Source organism: Phaethon aethereus (assembly GCF_964289735.1).
Source record: "Phaethon aethereus genome assembly, chromosome: 5".
In the NCBI taxonomy this organism is placed as follows: Eukaryota; Metazoa; Chordata; class Aves; order Phaethontiformes; family Phaethontidae; genus Phaethon; species Phaethon aethereus.
The window spans coordinates 12,785,932-12,808,866 of NC_138579.1; positions in this window are offsets into that span (position 1 = coordinate 12,785,932).

Below are 22,935 nucleotides of genomic sequence, written 5' to 3' on the forward strand. Positions count from 1 at the left end.
GCTGGCGCGATGTGCCGGCGGGGACCTCTGCTGCACGGGTAACCCGTGAAACAGCTCCGCCGAGGGACTTCACACCTCATTTTGTCCCAGCAAGAAATCGTTCTTCTCTTTGCATTGAGCACCTGTAAAACACCGCAGTGTAACCGACAGCCCGCGGCAAAGGGCCCCGCTGAAGAGGAGTCATTAAAGGCACGTTATTTTTGGAAGGTGAGGAGTCATACAAAGCAGGTGAAATCCCATCACAACTTTTTTTGTGCCACTGAGCGCTCCTCAGGGTTATTTTTTTTAATTGATGTTAATGATAAGTAAATACTGCTGAGCAGCTGATGATTTCCAGCTGAGCTAATGAAACTCCTTAACTACGGTCAGTGCCAAGACTGCTGCTTTCTCCACAGCTGTGTGCAATACTGCTAAAGCAAACCAACCAAGAGGCATCTCGGCAGCCTTGAGTTTGTGCTTCGGGCCAGCGTTACGGTGAGGTGAGCTGTGAAGCTGCCTGTTCCCTGTGGGTGATGCTCGCCTGACCCACTGGAGGGGCAGGGGAAGCTGGAGGGAAGGAGCACTGAAGCTGAGTGTGGCTGTGTGCGAGTGTACAAAGCTGCTGAAAACTCCTGTGTGAGAGGGCAGCCAGAGCAGAGGGCCTTGGCCTGAGCAAATGGCTCTAGCCTGGGCTGGAACTGGGTCTGCACGCTGTTGTGCTGGTGCAGCGCTCCAGCAGAACCCCCTCCAGCATGGGAGACATCTTCCCTTTCGTAACCTGAAGTTGTTAGGCGAGACCGCTAGAAGCCTGCTTTTATTCTTTATCCCACTGATTTTCTGCGGTGTTTGCACCCCTTGGGGCTGGCGCTTCTGGGACTGCAGTACCTGAAGCACGGACGTGCTTTGGAGCTGGATCCCAAGCTGCATCCCCTAACTGGCAGGTCGCTGTAGATGCGCTTGTGTGGAGACAGAGCTGCTGTGACAGGAGCCTTCGCTGCCTCTCTCGTGGGTCTGCTGGGTCCTTCATGTCAGGCTGTCTAAGGAGGCTCAAAGCTTCCCCAGCTGGGCTTTGAGGTCTGCTTTCAAGCAGCTTTTGCTCTAGAGGCTCAGGCAATTATTTCCCTCTCTACGCGGTACCGGTAAAAAGTGGTAGCAAAGCTGTGACCTCAGTGGGTTTCTGCCCCTGCGCTGCTGCTAGGAAGAAGCCCTGCATCAAGTGCTCTGTGTGCTTATTTTAAAGGAAGGTCTTATCCCTCAGTGGAAAACAAAAACAAAACTCAACCAACAACACAACTTGGTTTTTGCTTCTATTTTGCTTTCTGTCAGGGGCACAAGGATGCTGAAACGTCGTGTTGTGGACATTTTGGTGCCTGTGCCTCCCCATGAAAATGAAATTACCCTGGAATTTTGCTTACTGCTGTCTATGCATTTACTTGCTCAAGCCAATGTTTTGCCAGAGATGCTCAAAATGTTCTGTGAATGAGCCCAAGGAACAGATTTCCTAGCTGATGGAAACTGGCAAGGCTCCTCCAAAGTCAGGCGATATTAGGAGACAGTAATTTAGCATTGCTATTAAAAAGCTTATGAGTCCGTAAACTACTACAGAAGTTGTCTAGCGATGTTATCTTGTGAAGTTATATAAGCCTCCAACAAAAAAAGTTTTAAAACTTGTCTCCCTTTGCTTTCCTGAGGATAATACTATACCATGAGACACAAGTCAAGGGCAAAAAGGTGGCTTTTAAAGTTTGCATTTAATGCATTTTTTAAAATAAAATTAGGCCTTTTGACTACATGGGTCAGCTGCATGAACAGCTGAGACCCTTTTTATTACAGTATCACTAATGCTGAGTGTCATGAGATGGGACGCAGGCCTAGGGCATCACAAAGCCCAAAAGATATAATAAGGAGGTTATAGCAAGCCAGAAAGATCAGGCAGTGTGTAAGGGCCTTGCTTATACTGCAGGGATCATGACACTTGAGATCTGTTTGGTTCTGATGCTCCTGGTAGGCTCCAGTCCAACTTCTGGTCATCGTGACGCGCACCTCACCTGCCAGGTGCGGGAGGCAGAGCTTGACCCTGCCAGACCCCCCCGTGATGGACAAATGCTTTTAATTTTCTCAAACTGTTCCCTTAATAAAATCACTGCTGCTGTTGTTTTTATGTTGCAGGGATCACACTAGGCTGGTTTTCATTTGGGATTTGCCTATGACAGAGTTTGTTTAGAGACCCTGCGGCCCAGCTTTTGTAGGACATACCCAAGACAATTCTTCTCTCCTGTGCTCTTTGTACAGCTGTGGGTGGACTTGTGTGCTATAAGATGTCAGCAGTTTTGATTATGTCTAGCCATTTTATTCTGAACATCTGCTGCAGGCATTCACGGTAAAAGCTATTTAACCGCTGTTGGCTGGACTTACTCTCTTCTAAGACTCTGACCTATGCTTAGCGCGCTGTTGCTAATGAGCTGTAACTTGGTGCTGAGGGTGCTGGAATTACAGTGCTGATCTTGGGGGGAAAAAAAAGTGCTATCCACTGTAGGTGAAGGCACCAGATTTAGGAAAACTGCTGCCTAGGTGAGTAAATGCATCAGAAATTCTCAAGGACCCTGTTTCTAGATATGAGAACACACTGACATTTTTCCCTTCTGATTTTAAGATTCATTTGCTGCTAGCTGGTTCAAACTAGGCTGTCTGTATGCTGCTGCATCCTGTGTGTCACTCAGGAGGTAACTGTTGTTAGGTAAGCCCAGATCGCCAACCATGCTGCCCAAACCTGGAAATGTAGTTGCCATGAAAAAGACCATTTTTTTTTCGGAGAGGTAAGTATTGGTTCCAGCTCAGGGAAGGAGAAACACTTGATTTTGTTACTCGATGGTAGCACAGAGTATTTCTTAACTCATGAATGGAGATCGCATTTGGTGTCTGGATGATTTCCCTAGATTTAGGTAACTAAAGGTTTCTAGCAGACCACAAATCTTCAGCCTGAAAGAGAGAAATGGGGGGAATGTAAGAGAGGTCTATGAAATCATGAAAGGCAATGGAAGAACTGAATATGAGGTGATCACAGCCTTTTTCTGTTAGTACAAGAAATAAGACTCATCAAGGGTAATTATCAGGAGGTTGGCTCAAAAGGTAACAGAGGTTAGTATTTTCTACACCACACAGTTCAGCTGTGAATTGCATTGCCAAGAGATGCTGGAGATTACAGAATTTTACGAGAGCTCACAAAGTGAGTAGATAGTAATGGAAAATGAAAATCCATTGAAGGCAATTAAATACAGTGATGGTCTCCTGGCTCGTAAGACCTTGAGCCACAGATATTTGAAGTGGGGAATGAAGAAAGTACACCGGGGGGCTGAGGGGGAAGAAAGATCACTATATGTGTGATCCATACCTACGTTCTTTCCCTGAACATCTGCTGTTGGCTGCTATTGGAGCAAGGATATAGGGCTGGATGGACCTTCAGTGTGACCCAGTGTGACTACTCTGGTGTTCAAGAATATCTGCCGTACAAAGTCTCCGTCTGTCCTGTCAAAGACTTTCTGAAAGCAAATATAATATGAACACATGATAACTGTTATTCTTCCGTTTGTTTAAATGATGTGGAAAATATGGTCAATGCAAGAATAGGAGAAAACCCAAGTTGCATTGGAAGCCTGCTCTTGACAGTGTTGTGGGCTCTGCTTAGTGCTGTTATGCAATAAGGATTGCCTTGGAACAGGCAACAGCATGTTTCCATCCCGATTGTTGCAGTAGTTTAAATCTCTCTGCTGCGGAAATTTTGAACATCTTTTTTTCCCATCCTTAGGGATAGATTCCTTTCCCAGGCTCAGCTGAGGAGATGGAGCTTTGTTTTGAAGCTGCCTTTACAATGCTGCTGGAACAAAATGGCAGGAATTTTATCCTGGTGTGTTGCTCTGTGAGTCTTTAATTTGTTGGCAATCACTTTGAAATCCTCTAAAGTGATATTTTGTTGTGATTAATATAAAATTCTACCTTTATGCTGATAAAGGTGAATTTTGTTTCAAGTAATATCTATTCAACATAATGAATAAAAAGGTCTACTTGATGTTTTATTTGTCCTTCATAGCTAGAGAGAGTATTTCCGTGTCAGTTTTGCGTGAATCACTCTAGTTGCAACTGGTTCACCTGTAGGTCTCTGAGATCTGGAAGGGATCTCGCGTACCCTTTCGTGCTTGCCACCTCGAGCTCTGGAGAAAACCTGTCAATAATGTTTAGCTCTTTTCTCTAGCTGATCTTTTGCAGATCAGTTGGAATATATTTTTAATCATTATTCTTCTATCCATTAAGAGTGAAGACAGTAAGAACAGCCTGTTTATTTTCATGGGGACTTCTCCTATGGTATTGACATAATTTTTACCTTTTACCACCTATCCTCAGGAACTCACAAAACTCTGCAATATTCACATGTGTGTGCCTGGCATACATTACTGAGAACTGGATCCCATGTGGATAAGTTGGTTGAGGGCTGAAGTTCAAGTTCTCTTGTACATCTTAAAAGTTTTATTTGTTTGCTTTTTATAAAATTACTTGGGGGTAGGGTCCTGGCAATATTATCCAGAGCTACCTTGTACAGTCACACAAGCTCTTTATGAGAAAATTTACCTGGTAGTACATGTTTCATTTTTAATTTTCCCTAAAAAATTAGAAAAGTTAGACGTGGCCAGTGATTTGTTGGCAGGTTCCTGTCTTTATTTCTAATGTATGAAACGGTTCGCTGTGACCCACTGATGTTACTTATTTCATCCTTATCTATCCTTACTTGTATAGTCACCTTGTCCGTGAAAGGTTTGGTATTATAACCTTGCTGCAACAAAGTCTTTGATGACATGATAGCACTTGTCTTTATCTTCTTCACTGCACCCTTCTTGTTTAAGGGGTAGTGCTGGATGACTTTCAACAGCATCGCCCATGTCAAGAGTCTTGCACCTACTGCTGGTCTTTGCACAGTGTTGCTCAGGGATAGGGCAGTGTCCCCTCTTCCTCCAGCCGGAGTGCCTCAGAGGTTCATCACTTTCTTGTTCTTCAGTTTGGTGCAACCTGCTCCTGGCTGTCTGCACTCACTCATGCTGAGCAGATCATTGCTCTCTCCATCTTGCCTATGACTCAAGCTGATTTTCCAGCTGGCATCTCTGTAGGTATATTCTAAAAAACCATCTGTAATAAGTCTGTTGCTCCAGGCTTGCTCTTCGAGGTCCTGACTTCTGGACAAGACAGTTTGGTTAGGACTGGTCAATAGAGGACCTCTAACTGGTCCTAGGCTCATAAATAGCCATCAGCATGCTCTTCCCTCCACCTGAGAAATATCTTCTGACAGGCTGAGTTGTCAGCCTTGTCCTGCAACTAGAGGCTGCAATCCTCATCTCTCTTTCTAGACCTGAGAAACCAGTTTTGACTGACCTGCATGCTGGTATCTCCTAGGCCCCTGTCACTGCCAAGATCAGAAATCCCCCTGGTCCCGCACACTGGGAGTACGAGGAGTGAGGCATCTTGCACTTAATTACGTAAAGTGTAAGTCCCATGTGCTCCTTTTTCTTATGCTTATGGTAAGAGGAAGAAGTAGCAAAGAATGTGCAAAGCTAAGGAGAAATGAGCACTCAGTCAACTTCTTTGTTATGTGAGGACGGTGCAAAAATTGTTTTGTTTCTTGTTTTTTACATTAGCAATTCAGGTCTTGTCTACCCTGTTTGTTTTTTCTTCACTGGAGAACTAATAGTATTATGACAGTGCAAGTAAAAGCTGACGAATTTAGACTAGAATTGCTTTTCCTACAGAATGTTTTAAGCAGTCTCTATTTAGCTAACATTTATCTAACTCCACTCCTAACCAACAGTTGGAAGAGAAAATCTTTGCAGTTCAACACCTCCTCCTCTCCCCCTTTCACTAGAAGCTGCAAAACCTCCCACTCCACTTCTCTAGATCTTCTGAGGAGGCCTCTGCCAAAACACAACTTGATGTTTGATTTTTTTTTTGTGTGTGTGTGTAAGAAAAAGCAGAAAACAAAACACTTCCAGCCTCTCATACACAAAGAATCAGAACAAGGCACAAGTCCAATTTGTTTCCCTTCCCGTATTTCTTGAACGTGTACTCTCACAGAGGCAACCAAGGCACGCTGCTACATGGCCTACCCACCAGCCTTGCTACAGTGCTTTGGCAGGAGCAATATCAAGGCTATCGCCAATGTGACCTTGTTCTTCAGGGCAGGCACCAAAGCAGGGACTTTCCCAGGCTCCTGAGCATTTGGCAGCAAATGAGATCCTGTCTTTGATGGCTTGGGACAAACTTTCCAACAATGCCACCAGCCCACAGTGAAGACTCTGGGTCTCCCTTGTAGTCATCGTTTCTGCAGCCGTTAATCATTTCTCATGCAATTTGTGGATGTGGAGGCTTTTTGCCAAAGCAGAGCATGGCCAGGCTTCCCACAGGCTTGCCCTGGAGGTGGCAGGCAGAGAGCATCTGCCCCACAGGCACCTGCCAGCATCGGGGAGAGGCTGTACTGGGGTGAGATGGGCTGTGCCCAAGCCTTGGGAGCTGGACTCCTTGCTCCACTGTGGGCAAAGTTCCTGTGAAAGAAACAGAGGAGGCTCCCAGCCCGGGCTCCCGGCCAGCCCGTGGGTGAGGTCTCAGTTGGGACAATTGAACAAGCCATGCACAATTAGGTCCTGACTGGTGTGCAGTGGTGCCTGTGCCAGGGCCACCGAGCAGTCTGCAGGGCAGCAGCCTGCACATGCCAGGCGAGAGCTGGTGGCAGGAAACTGGGATACTACTTTTTTTCTAAGAGCCTATTTTGCTTCTCTTTCCTGTCTAGAAGCTCTTTTCCCTAAAACTTGCTGATCAGTTGGGAAACTTCACTGCAGTCTCCTAACCACTAACAGCAGCAAGGCGTTCTTCTGCCATGTATGACAAGTTAAATCCTGTTCCAACTGACATGTAGGCAACGTCTGTTGCAAGATGGCAGAGAAGACCTCCAAAAGCTCTTTTTCCCACAGTTTCTTTGCCTACAAGACCACAGTTTCCAGGAAGGCTCCTACCTCTTTCCAACCTTTACCAGCACAGCTAGGCAGCAGCTCTGGCGACTCACTCATGCTGCACAACTGGTCCCTGCTCAGCCAAAGATGCAGGGGTGGTCTCAAACAGCTCCAAGCTGTTTTGCCTGGGAGGTGGGCTCAGTTCTTCCTCATTTGCAGTATCTAGATATCTTGAAGGATGTCATAGGAGGCTTTCTTGCATGAGAAACCTATGATGCACACCTATGGATTGGATTTCCAAGCCCATCGTCTTGCTACTTCTCTCACAGGGCCACTGCAACCACAGTTTGACTGATGGTCAAGAAATACAAACACTTCCAGTTAACTCTTAAAGTGTCGTGAATCCATCAAGCTCCCACAAGAGACCCTCATCAGATGCTGCAAAGTAAAATGAAAGCTTCAGCGTGTGCTAAGCAAGGGAGTACAGAGTCCTAGTGCAGCTTTGATTTGGGCATGTGTCCAATTAGCAGTGCTTCTGCTGCTAGAAAATGAAATGTCAGCACCTGCTGGGTCTCCCCCTTTCTCTCCAAATACCCCTTGGAATCCCATGGTCCTACTATGTGAAACCTGCCTCAAACCAGTCGTCTTCTGGAATCTTTCCACGAGCGGGAGTGGTGAGATCATGTTTCTTCTGTGTTTGGTGCTGGTGCAGCTGCTTTTTGGATGCTGCACCCAGCCCTTGTGTGCCTGGCTTTCCTGATCTGTCCTACCCACCGAGGGAAGGCAGAGCGGGGAACAGGGGAAAGACAGGAGACCGAGCCTTGTGTATGGCCTGGGATGATCCTGCCTAATATTAGGTACCAAACTAGGGTCTCAGAGGTTGGAGCAGGGTTGCCTTGTATAGCTGGTTGAGAGAGAGGGTGCAGGGCAGGCATAGCTCTGGCTGGGGCACCCTGCTCAGTGCCTAACCCAATGCATTCCGTGCGGTTAAGGGAAGATGGCATCACACTGCACATACATACACCTTCACCGGGAGTGGGCTGCTTGGTGGAGGAGGTGACAGATGAGTGTGTGCCTGCATCCATCCGCTTGCCATTGTGCTGCCCGTCGTGTACTGTGAATTGAATTGCCATTAACCTCTGCGCTGTTAAGTGCTGCTCATCTGTCCCAATTACAAGCAGGAGCAACCGTGGTGCCTTCCAGAGGGGGAAGCGATGCATGTAGCGGTTACGGAGCACGGAGCCGGATCTAGCCTGACACCAGAATGAAAAAGTGATTCACTTCTGAAGACTGGAAAGCTCTGAGAGGAGCCGGCCAGGAATACCCTGGTTATGGTGGGATTTTCCATGCCCACCGGGGCATAGCAGCTTGAATGCGGGTTTGTCACAGAGCTGCCTGGCTTTGATGGGAAATTCTGTCCTGGGCTGAAGGAGAAACTCCATCACAAACTTTAATAGCCACAACTGGCAGTGGAGCATTTGCTGGGGAGATGGTGTTTCATGAGCACATGAGTGCTTTGTCAGTTTTTGATTTTTCAATTACTTTTTAAAAACAGGTAACTTGGATTCTCCCCTCTCCCTCCTGCAGGGTGATGTGCTGAGAAGGCTGTGCAATATGGAGACAGATGGAGGGAGGGAAGCTTCTGTCTGACCATGTGGTTCTTCACCTGTTGACTTTCTCTTTTAAGAAAAAAAAGTCAGTTTCAAATGAAAAATGCCATTTAGAGGCTTTTTGTCAGAAATGCTGATAGAAAGCTTTGTTATTTTTTTGAAGTACTTGTTTTTCAGCTGGAACTGTCGACTTGAACTCCGCATGTTTTCATGTGGAGCAACACAATATGTCAAACTTATAATTCACTAATAATGTTCTTCTGACCCGCTCTGGCTAAAGAGCCTCCGTACCAGAGGCTAATGAGGCAGGTGAGCAGCCCTGCCCCGGGACGGTGGGGATGAGAGCATGGCCAGGCATGGCACACTGCCAGGACAAGTGTCTGGTGCTCAGGGGGATGGTGAGGTGAGAGTGGGTGTTGCACGGGCTCATGTTCATCACCTTGATGAGTGACCTCCAAGGAAGGGTGAGGATGGAGCTGGCAAAGCTTTGCACCTAGCTTAGCGAGGGACCAAATAGAACTCAGATGAAATTCAACTTTGACAGAGGGTAACCAATGGCTCTTCAGAAGATTAATTTGAAGTTCTTATACTTTATTGGGTTTCCCAGTTAACTGTGACAGCTCAAGGACAAAACAAATCAGCGTATTTCTGTAGATAGCCGGCTCTGGCTCCCTGAGCAGCAGTGAGAAGGGCACAGCGAGCAGGGTGTTACTGATGAGGAGATGTAGAAAACGAGGCTGAAAAAATACTGCACTGCAGGATTTATAATGGCTGTGATCGCGTGAGCCTTTGATATTTATCCACAGGCTGGTAGGGGTGGCGGATGTGCTAAGCACGTCTTTCGCCTCCAAGAGCCTGGCACAGCCAGGCGCTGTCACGTGATGGCCAACATGATCGGCAAGCATGGCCTTGAGTCGAGTCCAGGCTGGCGGGAGCCTTGTCCAGGGGAGCAGTGAGTGGCAGGGCTGTTCTTTGGGATTGCAAGTGCAAAGTCAGAGGGATTAATTGGTCATAGCCTCATGTGGTTGAGAAAGATGGGAAGCAGAAGAAATACTACTGCTGTCCATCAGGACTAGAGTTCATTGGAAACCCAAACCTGGTAATGGTGTGCAACTTCGGACAGCTGAAGCTGATACTCCTATGGCATACTGGCACCCTGTCCAACTCCTTCGCAAATCCCCTGGAAGTCTGATCATATCCTAGATAGGAGTGTGGTGGTGCATTTCCCCCCGCTGCCTCTCCTCGTCTTGCACCTGGGCCACTCTACAACCTGAGAAATTCAGTTGTCTGGCAAGCCTTGGCCTTTGAACAAAGAGTTTGGCGGTTGAGAGCCCCTCAACCGTACCACGCAGTCTTGCATATTTGAGGTGGAGAATGGCACCAATTGTATCAGGAATGCAGTTGCCTGACCAGGGTGAAGAACGAGAACAGGACTAACTAATTAGACTAACTAATAATGTCTCCTGACAACACTGGAACGACCAATACCACTGCTACTGGAGACTTGAGACAGAGACTCGGACACAACTGTCTGAGTTGTGGCCAGGATGGAAATTGACTGATGCCTAAAGTCAATCATCTCCTAACCCTATGAACAGCAGTCCCAAGTGAGGCCCTTGGGGCTCTCCTGGACTGCAGTGGGCTGCAACCAACATCTCCCTCTGAGTGGGACACCTCTCAGAGCTTGTGAACTCTTAAGTTCATGGTAAGTTTGGAGGACTGTTACTGAAGACCAGCATGGGACCTGGGCTGAAACCCCCACTCCTTGAGGTTCAACCCTCACCTGCTGAGAAATGCAAAAGCATTCAACAGGAGTATTTCACTGGACTCAAGGAGAATTATTAAGAGGTACTTTTTGTGCATGTGTATATATCTCTATCTTTTCTTTGTATCTCTTTATATGTCTACATCTCTATATCCACATCTGTGTGTGTGTGTGCATAATTAGAGAATCTAAGTAAGTTTGAAGTTATGTTGCTATTAAGAACTTGTCACACGCACCCCATTCGGTTTCCCTGACACTGTGTATATCATTCCTCCCGATCCACGTATAAATCATTCCAATCTAGTTGTAATTTGGTTTCTCTTTGTATACTTTTTCCATGTTGAATAAATAACAGAGTGGACCTTGCCATCGAATTCTCTTAAGTCACGCTTTTTACAAATTTATATTAAAATAATTTGCTTTCTAATATCTTTGGCAGTGATTCTTTAAGTGGTGTAAACCACTAATTCGTGACAGGGGCCAGCCCCACACAGCCAGGGACTAAGGATGGCTGGAGGCACGGTGGCAGCAGCCTTCATTTAGATAGCTATAAGCTGCTATGGAAAATGGCATCTTTGGCAAATGAGAGCAAGAAAAAAGCTCTTGTTGTTTTTATTGTCTTTTTTTCGTTCTCCCATGCTTGACAAAACTAGGCTTTGTACTTAGTCGCTGTAAACAAACAGACTTGCACCTGGGACATCTTAATTAAATTTTCCCAGTGAAGAAACAACCCTATGAAGTCCTGACTATTAGCTAATAGTTCACTCCAAGAGAGTAAGATTATAATGCTATTAAGTAACTCGCTTTCAGTGTTTACCTACAGCCCATGCGAGGACCATGCAGGAACACCTCAACCAGGCCCCTGGAGGTAAATGGGGTGGCCCCAGGCTTTGCTTCAGGCCAGGTTTCCCTCCAGGTTTGGGCACCTGGGAGCATCAATGGAGACAGATGATGTTTGCAGAGGTGATGGAGGTCTGCCCCGTGTCCCTACCTCATAAGGCAAGTGTGAAAAAGGGTCAAGACTGCGAAGCATCAAGGCAGGCAACAAGCACGTAATGCCAACCTGTACAGAGAAAGCAAGTCAGAAATAATTAACCTTATGTAATGAGGCTGAAAAGCAGTGCACGTAAAACTGCTGAAGGGAACAGCCTTCCCCTGGTTCGTTGACTGTGGAAGTCATTAGCTCAGTGCTGCGGTGGCAAGTTTGCGAGCAGAGCTGGTAGGTGCTGCCACTCACCCCTGCTGCAGGCGTCGGGTTCCAGCTCCGTTACGTTAGTGTCCGCTTGAAAGCATTGCTTTATTTTTTTTCTCTGTACTGGAGAGCGATACATAACCAATACTGAACGCTAAAGGTTTCCATACAAGTCTCTCTCACTGATGCACAGCTTTTGAGATTCAATTGCAGTGGTAGGAAGGTGATTGCTTGGGATTTCTCGGTAAGGTTAGTAGTCAGTAGACCTAAGAAGTGGTGATGTGTGGCTGATGTGTGCCCAGGTGGCCAAGAAGGCCAACAGCATCCTGGCCTGTATCAGAAATAGTGTGGCCAGCAGGAGTAGGGAAGTGATCGTGCCCCTGTACTTGGCACTGCTGAGGCCGCACCTCGAATACTGTGTTCAGTTTTAGGCTCCTCACTTCAAGAAGGACATTGAGGTTCTGGAGCGTGTCTAGAGAAGGGCAATGAAATTGGTGAGGGATCTGGAGCACAAGTCTGATGAGGAGCGGCTGAGGGAACTGGGGTTGTTCAGCCTGGAGAAGAGGAGGCTGAGGGGAGACCTTATCGCTCTCTACAACTACCTGAAAGGGGGTTGTGGTGAGGTTGGTGTTGGTCTCTTCTCCCAAGTAACTAGTGATAGGACAAGAAGAAATGGCCTCATTTGGCCTCAATGGCCCCTGCAACAGGGGAGGTTTAGATTGGATATTAGGGAAAATTTCTTTAAGGAGAGAGTGGTCAAGCATTGGAACAGGCTGCCCAGGGAGGTGGTGGAGTCACCATCCCTGGAGGTGTTCAAAAAATGTGTAGATGTGGCGCTTTGGGACATGGTTTAGTGGGCATGGTGGTGTTGGGGTGATGGTTGGACTTGATGATCTCGAAGGTCCCTTCCAACCTTACTGATTCTGTGATCTAGGCTGGATAGTCTCATCCCTTGGCACCTCATCACACTGCTGTGTGCTTGGCTCTGTCCCTGCAGTGGTGAGCTCCTGGTCTGGAGGGGCTTCAGGGCGATGCTCCGTTTCAAATGGGTGCAAATGGCATGAAGTTATCTTCTGTTTAATGGGGAGGGTCATATCAGGCTTTCTGCAGTTCCTGCAAACGTAACAGCTAGGGGATGGTGTTTTCTTTGCAGCTCAGGCTGTTAAAGTAGCTGTCTCGTGTTGTCCAGTGGAGGCAGGACAGAGGGTGAGGGATTAATCCATGGTGTTTCAGCGGTTTGTATTTTATATTTTATTTTATATTTGATTTTTAATTTATATTTGATTTTACTTTAGTTTTTTTTCTGCAGTCTCATGACATCATGCACCTGCTTTTACAGGAATGTGACAGGGCTTTTAAAATACACATGGCAGATGTGGAACGGAGCTGTATGACTGGGTATGGCTTGCGTGCAGGCAAAGCTGGTTCAGAAAACTCCAGAGGTAAATCAAGCATGTGAAATTCGAGATTTTGTAAAAAATTTGGCTGAGTTTGCAAACAGTATAGTTAGCTTTAAAAAGACTTGAGGGGTTTTTTGGTCTTCAAAATAGTACAACCAGATGGCAATAAGGTATTTTTAAACTTCGGTTACATAATTTTGCTAAATATTTTTCTTCCCTCTGCAATTCGGAATTCTCTGCAATTCAGAATTCTCTGCAATTCAGACTGTGCTGGTGCTGTGTGTGGTGGTCTCCTGATACAAAGGCATTCATAACGTGCTCCCTGTGTCAGGGAGCAGCTGCAGCCAGGGTGCCTACAAGGGGAGTGGAGATGGTAGACTAGATGTCCCCGGGTGGGACGTGCCCTCCTCAATGGCACAGTCCCCCGAGGACTGAACGCACGGGCAGCGTGGGTGCTAGTTGTGGGGTCCATCGATGGTCCAGGAAGGGTGTGGGTGGGTCCCAGGTGAGGCAGGTTGGGTTTTGGTGCCTAGGGAGAAGGTGCATGGATGGTTCAAGATGTCCGAGGGGAACAGCAATGCCTGTGAGAAGAGGAGGTGATGGGTGTGCAATTAAAAAGGGCCCCAAAGGGGTCCATAAATGGGACCAATGCAAAGGGAACATAAATGCTGTTTTAGGCGAAGGTGTGAAGCTGTTTGCCCTCCCCAAACCATGCTCCCCCACCAAAATGTGATGTTTGGAAGAAAAAAAAAATTGTTCTCCTTGTCTTAAGCATCCATTGCCGTTACTTGAATGGTGAGAAGGGAAGAAACTGTTCCTTTTCAAGTCCTAAGTGGCAGGGCTGCAAAACTCCAACTGAAGAAAGCCTTGCGTGAGAGCATAAGGCTCTGCTGACAAGGTAGAAATCACACTTCTCTGAAAAAAATGTAAATAGCTTTTATAGCATTTTTTTCCTCTTTGAGAGGCCTCAGAGATCTTAATGAAAGAGGGCAATGTTTATTTTTCTCATTTCAGCCTTCAACATGATTGGAACTGAGGAGTCATTTCAGATAAGGAGGGTTTTCCTATTTTGCGGTCTGTTTTTTTGTGTGTAGCTGCAGTGGGTGCAGTTTGCTTGACTGCTTCCTCAGTGCAGTTTGTCAACAGCTTGGTTTCTCCCATGCTGAAGATACTTGCAGACATTCAGAGGAAGTGAAAACTCAATTAGATTTTAAAGGAGTAGGTTAAAACAAATTTTAGCGAATGCCAGTTAAAGCATGCTTTCTGAAAGACTGACTTTTTTTTTTAATAACATAAAAAAAAAATCAGGTTGCCAGCATCCTATTAATCCATAAAAATAACTACAACTCATGATAATAAAATAAAACTTCTACCTGGTTTTCCCTCTTCGTAGTAGTATTTTCCTGTTGACTAGGTCATATGCATGCATTTGTCATGTGTTCCCAGTTGGGCTGTACATTCATCATACAGAACAGCAAATAACTCACAGCACTAGCCCAAGCTGAAAAAATACCAATAGATGATTTTTCACCAGAAAAATGAATTTTTTTTCAGGAATACTTTTTTTAATGGCAGTATTTTGACGATCTAACTGATATTACTGGAATGGAATTGGTGAGGATGGAGAATGGTTTAGAAAAGCTTTGTTCTCAAATTTGTTTTTATATCAAAATGAATGTCCTAAAATATTTCTTAAATATTTGACTCAAATTTTTGACTAAAATCAGGTATGTTCTCGAGATCTTTAAATAGGAGATATGCTACAAAGCAGAATTTTGGTTTCGTGCCCACTACTGACAAGCTGTCTTCCTCAGGTGGCCCAATTCTGACCTCCTCACACCAGTACTCCTGTAGAATCACCCTGCAGCAACTCCTGGGTCAAGTCAGTACAAACCCCATCAGTTTTTGGATTAGTGAGACTAGGGCCTCCTTTTAAGCATGGGCTCCATCTCCTCTGGACTCCTTAAAAGGTTACCGTTACCTTCTACGTGCTTGTGAGTTTATCCCTGTCTCTAGTGTTCCCGACCCTGACCTGCACAGTGGTAAAATCTTGATAGGGCCAAGAGCCCGAAGGCACCAGCCACTTGCCATGAAGAGCTCGGGGAGGGAAGGCTCCTGCGGTTATTTGCAGCAGGGGAAAAGACAGCCCTCTTTCTTTTTTTCTGTTTTTTTTTCTTCTTCTTCAAGTGTCCCAAAATAAATGCATCCATACGCAAATATTTCTGCAGTATCACTGGAGAGAAGGAGAGGGATGGGTGACTGAAACCAGTCTACTTAGCCCAAAAGAATAATAAATTTTTTTTTCAGGTTGCTCTGATTCTGATTTCTTAAAATATTTTTATTTGGGATCAAAGCCAAAAAGCCTCAGTTATTTGCACAGCCCTAATCTGAGCGCTCTGGAGTGGGGTGTTGCCTCTGTCAAGTGGAAAGAGACGATTCATTAAGCCATAGAAGTCTCATTGCTCACATCTCCCCATAACCTGTCTCTGCTGTCACCCACAGCGTAAGTAACGTTACCCCACACCGCACATTGTGTGTGAATCTGACAGGTCTCTCAAGGTCTTCTGCCTTCTCCATGTTTGTGAGACTGCTAACACCTCATGAGAGCTGAGGGCATGGCAAAGTGACTGTGGTGCCATGAGAATCTTGTCTGGATTTCTAGGTTGGTCCTCCCTCCTCGCCTCCATGAGAATCTTGTCTAGATTTCTAGGTTGGTCCTCCCTCCTTGCCTCTCTCCGTCGTCTTCTGTAGTTTCATGGCCGAGGTCAGACCGCACTGCCGGTGGCTGTGCAAACTGCTAGCACTGATCTCCTGGGAGGAAAAATATGGACCCTCCGGAGCTGACTTGTCTCAAAAAAGGTCGCCCAGAAATGATGGCAGCCACATGCGCAGGTGGTTCTCCCTAGAAGGGAGAAGGTTACTCCTTGGTGCCACTGCTGGTGCACCACTTGCAGGACCAGCTAAAGCAGTCTCCAGCTCTCCTTGCTCATTTGAGTCTGTTGGAAGGTGACAAGCAGGCACACTCATGTCTCCTTCACACGGTTACTACGAGCTCTTTGCCTCTACGTCGCACGCGGGCTGGACCTTCCTCCCACTTCCTTTTACATAGTGAGTAGCCCAGAGCCACAAACCAAAATAACAGGGCTTGTGTTTGCACCAGAAAATTTAGAAGAAAAAAAAGTCAGTAGTGCTGGGTGAGGAAGCAGTGACAAGGACACAAGGATGCACAACACTGTGGGAGGACTGCAGTGTCACACACAGGCCGTTGGGTTTCACGAGCCTGGGATGCTGATGTGAACAAACTCACAGCCAAAGTGGTGGGGATTTGCAGGGGAGAAAGGGGAGCCTGGCCTTGGTGCACGGCAGGAGCTGTGTGAGGATGAGCACATTCCCCTGGGGCTGCTCATCACACCAGCCAGTGAGAATCAGGTGTGGCATGTGAAAAATTTGGGTAAGACCACATTGGAAGGGTAGGACTGGGGCTTGGAGCCATGGCTTGTGCTGCAGGGAGTGGGAAGGAGAGGCTGCCAGGCCCTGGGGCAACATGTAGGGCTCGCTGTGGAAGGCGAAGTCATCTGTGGCAAAAGGGCACGTAGGACTTCATTAGCTGTTCAATTAATGTGTTTGGTGGTGAGGAAGCACCCCAGCTATATATATAGTGAACCAGCTATAGGACTTCTCTGCAGACAATGTCCCTACCTTATTCTTCAGAAGGGTCAGGGTGTTAAAAAAACTGGATAACCCCATTGTCTGAGCCTTGTCAAGGTGGGAGTTGCTAATTACCTTGAGGAGAGTGCCCTCAGGAGTGCACTGACTACTTGCTAGTGAAGAGCCTTTCTCCTCTAGGCCTGCAAAGTTTCTTCAGTCTAGTGAATATGGGCTGGATGTCCTTTCTGGCCAACACCTCACAAATGTACCATCTTCTGAGCCCGCTGGCATGCGCAGAGCTTGTCTGTTTGGAGTAACTCAGGACTATTTTTTTCCATAGCAGCTATCTGTTTTTATGCATGATCCATTTTATTCTAGGTTGAGTGCCCTTTTCTGGTTTAGCATAACACACTTTGGATGAGCTGAGATATTTAGGAATGAGGATTGCACTTACAATTAACACCCCACTTGAATTTGATTTGGCTTTCAAGTATAGGCATGGACCAAAAGTCACGCCAGGAGCTATGGAGCCAGTGGAGACGATTGCCCGAGAAGGAAGCCTTTGCTGGAGCAGACTGAGCTGTGCTGACGGGGTTGGATCAGTGGTGGTTGGTGTCAGAAAGATAAATAGATGGTTTCATTCACAGTGATGGTGAAGAAGTCTTTCACCAGCTTTGGGGCTATGCCATTTTTTTTAGAAGCCAAATTTTTTTTTAGATGTGGCAAGGTTTACTGATGAGCAGATGACCTCATTGCAATGCCTTGCTGAAGCCACTGAGTAGGGTATAGCACGGCTTTTTGCTCCTGGTCTCAAAGCCCACCACCTGGTCCATTGCCCAGGTGCCCCTGGGCAGTGGCAAACCTGTAGCAGACCTGGTCTGAAGTGAGACAGCCACAGCTGGACATCTGTGCTGGCCCCGTGCCTATGAATTGGGAACGCAACTCCTCCAGCACAGAAACACTCAGTTTTTGGCTCTTCTTGGTAGATGACTTTTCTATTTTTATTGGGGAGATACTCCGATTTTTTTTTCCCCTGGTAGTGTTTAAACCTCTAAGTGAGAAGACTGCTTATTTTCCAGCTGTGAGAGGCAGTTACCTCTGTTCTGGTGAGGAAGAAGTGTGTGGCAGCAGCAGTCAACATCTGTCTCTGTCAGGTCAGAAGTAAAACAGCAAGAGATCGAGCTGTGTCACGAAGATGATGGCTGGGAAGGGGCTTAGACTGAACCTAGTCCATTCACTTTCCCCTCCCAAACACAGGTGCCCGTATGGCAGTCAGTCAGTCCTTCGTGGAGAAGGATGGCCAGAAAGCATCAGAGATCTGCAGCCCTGGGAAGTGACAGGGCAGAGGTGAGGCCCATGACCAATATTAATGGTGGCCCCAGGGAGTTGCTGGGTCCTCGTTAGAGGACAACTCACGAGGTCCTCGTAAGTGCTGATAATATTCTCACCCTTATGCTAATGTCTCATCTTTCATTCCTCCGTCAGCAACACCTCCCAGCCCCTCTGAGCTCAGTGTCCTGGAAAAGAGTGTGCTTAAAGGTGAGGTCAAGGTAATTTCAAGAGGTGCTAAAATAAAAAGCGAGGGCAGGCCGGCAGCCAGGAAAGGGAAAATTGGCCCCATTGTTAAAGAAAGAAAAGAACATCAGATGTTTTTAAAATGTCAAGAGCGGAGTATTGCTGTGTGCTCTTTGCTTATTGAGTAGAGTTTGAGGGAGGTTTGCCTTAAACATACCTTCCATACAAATAGAGAGAAACATGTTTTTTAGTGAACTTTAAACATTAGCTATAATAGTCTTTGGATAAAAAGGCAGTCATTATTTCTTCGAGCAAACTCTCTACTGCCGAGCAAATGTTCCAATGTGGCAGGATGGTGGCTTTAAAAATAGCTGTTCACTCCAGAGCCTCAGAGTGTGGCTGGGAGGTAAATTAAATGTTTGACTGTGAGCAGTCATCGATGTGGTCCAAGAGCCGCAGCCGGCAGGCCCTCTTTTCACGGAAGCCAGTGGAAATACGAGGCAGCGGGAAAGACTCGCAGAAAGAGAGAAGGTTTGGGTGTCTTTGGGAGGCTCTAAGCCTCTCGGGAGCTACTTTTAAAAATCATCACTTGCTGAACTGTTATGACACTCGTCATAAAAATCACAGGAGGCTGGGTGGAAGGGCACTGACAGGGTGTTACCTCAGGTGACGTACCTGTGCCTACTTGTCCACTCTGTTCTTAAATGTCCAGAGACGGAGACCCACACGCCTTGGCTCAGCAGCTCCAGTGCTTCATTGCTCCCACCAACCTAAAGCTCTGCTGGGTTTTGCCTGCATCTCCCTTGCTGTAACTTACGCACATTATTTTTGTCCTACCCACAGTAGAAATGGGTAAACATTTATTTCTTCTTTTCTTTATGTCCTTTGAATTCATCCTCCCTTCTCCAGGCAGAACAGACCCATTTCTTCTGACCTTCCCACACAAGTCATGTTTTTGGGTCCTTGCTCACCCAGCTGTCTCCTCTGAACTCCCTCCAGTGAGCTCATGACCTTCTTAAATTGGCTCCAAATTGAATGCAGCAACTCAAGCTAAAATCCTACCAGTGTTGGACAGACTAGAATTACTTTGTGTCTTATCAGCAGCGATCCTGTTTGTATGTCACAGCACAGTATTTGTCTATTTTGCAACAGCAACGTTGATTCGCAGTCAAGTTGACCCACTAAAACCTTCAGATCCTTTCCTACCCAGCTGATACCAAACTAGCTTCTTATCTCCCAAAAACATGAATGCCTGTTCCTTCCTACAGTGGGACTTTGAATTTGTCCCTATTGAATTTCATCCTACCTTGATTTTAGAATATTTCTCTGATTTTTTGGGGCTGCTTTATATTTGGAGCAGCCTGCCCCATGCTGAAGCTATTTGTGAATATAATAAGCATCTTTTCTCTCTCATTATTAAATTTAGTGATGAAGATACTGAAGGATGCAGGACCTTGTGAAGACTTCTGGACCTCCAGTCTCACAGTGAGCGACTGATCACAGAACAGTCGAGTACAGTCGTTCAGTACTGCTGTACCCCTTAATTATGGCTGTCTGGTTACTGCAGACCGTTCCCCAGCGCGGGGGGTCTCCTGGCCCCCAGCACCGCTGGCCTGGCCAGGGAAGCCGCGAGCCCACCAGCGCTGGTGAGCAGCACACCTGCGGTGCCGGCCAGCTCTCCTGTGGGCACGGCAGCAAGCCAGCTCACCACGGCACTCTCGCCCTTCCCTGGGCACAAGGCTCCAGCATTATTTTGTTCTTCATCCTGGACTTAATGCACACGTATCTTCCAACAGGAATATACTTTACTGTGACAAGAGGGAGGGAAGGCAGGGGAAAGTTTTGTTTTTGGCAAAACAGCAATTTCACAAGAAATTTCAGGAAATGTGAAAATGTTGATTTTTTCTCCAGTTGTCAATTTTCAAAATAAAAAAATCCTTTTTTTTTTTTCCCTTTTAGTCAGGTTTTTCTTTTCCACTCCCTACTTTCATCACCACCTCCCCTCAACTTTCCCCCATCTACTTGCCAGGGAAAGTACGACGTTTAGATATTCTTTCCAAATCTTCTTTTTTCCACTGTCTAACCTTCCAGAACTTCAGTTTGGAGAAATTAGAGAATGGAAGAAAATAAGAACAAAAATGCTGATTTTTCTAGGACATGTGTGGAGCCATTCTTGTGCAGGGACACTAGTAGGAGGGTACTAGTTAAGAAAAAAAAATAACATTAATGTCACTCAGTGGCCAAGAGGAAGCAACAGGGAAGAAGGGAAAGAAATACAAAAGCTTCCAAGGGTTTCAGAAAACATGCATTAAAAGGTGGAGAAGGGGAGGTGGTCTGCTCCGACATGACAGTGCATAAACACATTCACAGCTGCAAAAGGGTGGATATTTGCCCCTCTCTCCCCCTTTCTTTGTCGTGTTCCTCTGACGGGCTGTATCTCCTCAGTCTAGTTCTGCTTCCAACAGGGGTGCCCTTGATGGAGAGACAGGTCTCAGGCATCCTCGCTTGCGTTCTCCCATCTCTGTAGGACTAAATACATCATTTTCATACCAAGGGTTTTCAGTGACCATACCACAGTATAAAAGCCAATCTTAAGCCTTTTTTTTTTTTTTACAGTTTCATGCAAAGAGCCAAGAAAGAGCTGATTACAAAAGTACACAGGATAAAGTCTTCTATAAATTTAAAAAACAGCACTATTACTTTTGGAGAGGGCACAAAATGTGACTCAGAGCAGGACCGGTGACTGGAGTCCAGCCGACAAACCTGTCGTCCCCGAGAGCAACAAGCCTGCTAATCTCACCCACCAGATAATCCCACTCCCTGCCGAAAGTGGTAATTAAGGGCCATGTTTTCAGCAGCCCCACAAAAATAGGCTGGTTTGACTGCAGGAACTGGACAAATTGCAGCATACGCAGATAGCACCGTGGCACAAATGCTAATTTCCCACAGGCAGACACCGAGGGTTTATTCTGGGAGACCTGCTGGGAACGTGGCTGGAGCTGCCCGCGTACCCTGCGCTCGAGGTTGCAGCCGTACGTACAACCCACGCTCCCGCGGGGACCACTCACCGCGCTGCCCAAGTTGCAAGGATGACTCTAAGGGGTGGCAGGATTTCAGGGCCCCCCTTGCCACCTCAAAACAGACTTTGCAAAGTCCCGGTTTGCACCAGTGCAGCGTGCTGGGATGGGCTGCACTGCACTGGTCCCTTTCTAAGGCTGTTTCTGAGGACAGCGTCTCTGAGGAGTGTTTCTCCATGTGCCCATGCTCTCTGTGCTTCCACAGGCTCGGGTACAGGCTATTTACAGGTTATTTTTCTTACTTTTGCTTCCTTGCTTGCTGTTTAGAGGATATCTTAACTACAGACATTTTCTGCTTAAAAATATAAGATGGATGTGAACTGAGAAGCTACATCCCAAGCTCCCCTAAAATCCATGCAGGTTTGGATCAAGGCCTGTCTGTATTCTTAAAAAAAGCAAACCAAGGAGCCCAATCCTCCTGATGGATGGAAGCGCCTTCCCGGTGTGGCAGAACAGGAAGCAAGGAGGCAGCTCCTCACGTGCAGGGGTGAGGACGGGAGAGGGAAGGGAACAACTTGTGGATTTTATCCTGACTCACTGTCAGCTGCTTTGAAGGCCCCATTTTGCTCAGACGGGGCTGCATAAATATGGTGGCTTTTCTCTTTGCGCCCCTACAAGTGCTGAGGAGCAGAGCCGCATGTTTGGGTGCGTGAATGGTGTTTTGTACAGAGCTACCTCCTGCCCCAGCCCACGGCCCCCAGCGTTGGTCCCCCGGTGAGCTCTGTTGGTAGCCCCTGTGGTCCACCATCCTTGACTTTGACCCAGTATTCCTGTGATACAAGAAGTTTTCAGTCTTACTGCTCAACCACTATTTGTCCTAGCGTTGGCTCTTTTCACATCAACACCTCACTGTAGGTGGTAGGTCCTGTTGAACTCTTCAGTGGTCTTACATGGAGCTCTTCCGTGTAGCGGTAGCACAAGAGTAAATGGCTCCAGAGTGTGCTGGCCCTGCGCCGGTGGCTCTGTGCAGCAGGGTAAGGCACACCAGGTTTTTTGATGTTTGAGAAAGCTGTTTATTGTAGACTGGCTGCTGCATTTTATGAGCCTGTTTGTAATTATTCTTCAGCCTCTTCCCCAGTAGCAAGTAAGGAAATTGGGGAAAGCTTATTGCACCAAAGCTTCCACAACTCGGAACAACAATGTTCTATACAGAGACGGATAAAAGATGATAATAACTAATCCTACTTGGCCAAATCTTGCTCTTAGTACAGTCGTGTAAATCACAGATCAGCCGCTGGTTCTTGAGAGGTCTCTTCAGTTTCTTGCCACCTGAGATGACTGCCTAGCTGAAAAGTCTGCCTACCTTGGCTGGATTTGTTTGTCCTCCAGAGCTTAACCAAGTACTTGGTTAAGTTGCTTTAGCAGCCTGTCTAACATCCTGCTTCCGCACAGGCCGTGGCCAAGAGGGGCATTGTCTTTGCTGCGGATCTCCCTTGGCCCCAGCATCCAGGTCATGCTTAAACCCTCTAAATTTCTTCTCATGTTGCATCTCTATGAAAGGCTGCATCTAGCCATGCTAGGACCAAAACTCCTGTCCAGACACTTGCCCGGTCATTTAGTGTTTTGGTCCTGGCAAGTCCCCTTCTGCTTGATCTGGATCTGCTGGATCTGTGGCCCTATCTGGATCCATTTATGCTCCTGCTGCAGACATCACCATCCTCACCACTGATTTGAGCATGCCACTCCCTTGGCATCCTTCCCATGCCTCCCTCTTTTCCATGCCACTGCGTCTGACCTGCCTGGCTTCCCGTGCAAGGTCCTTC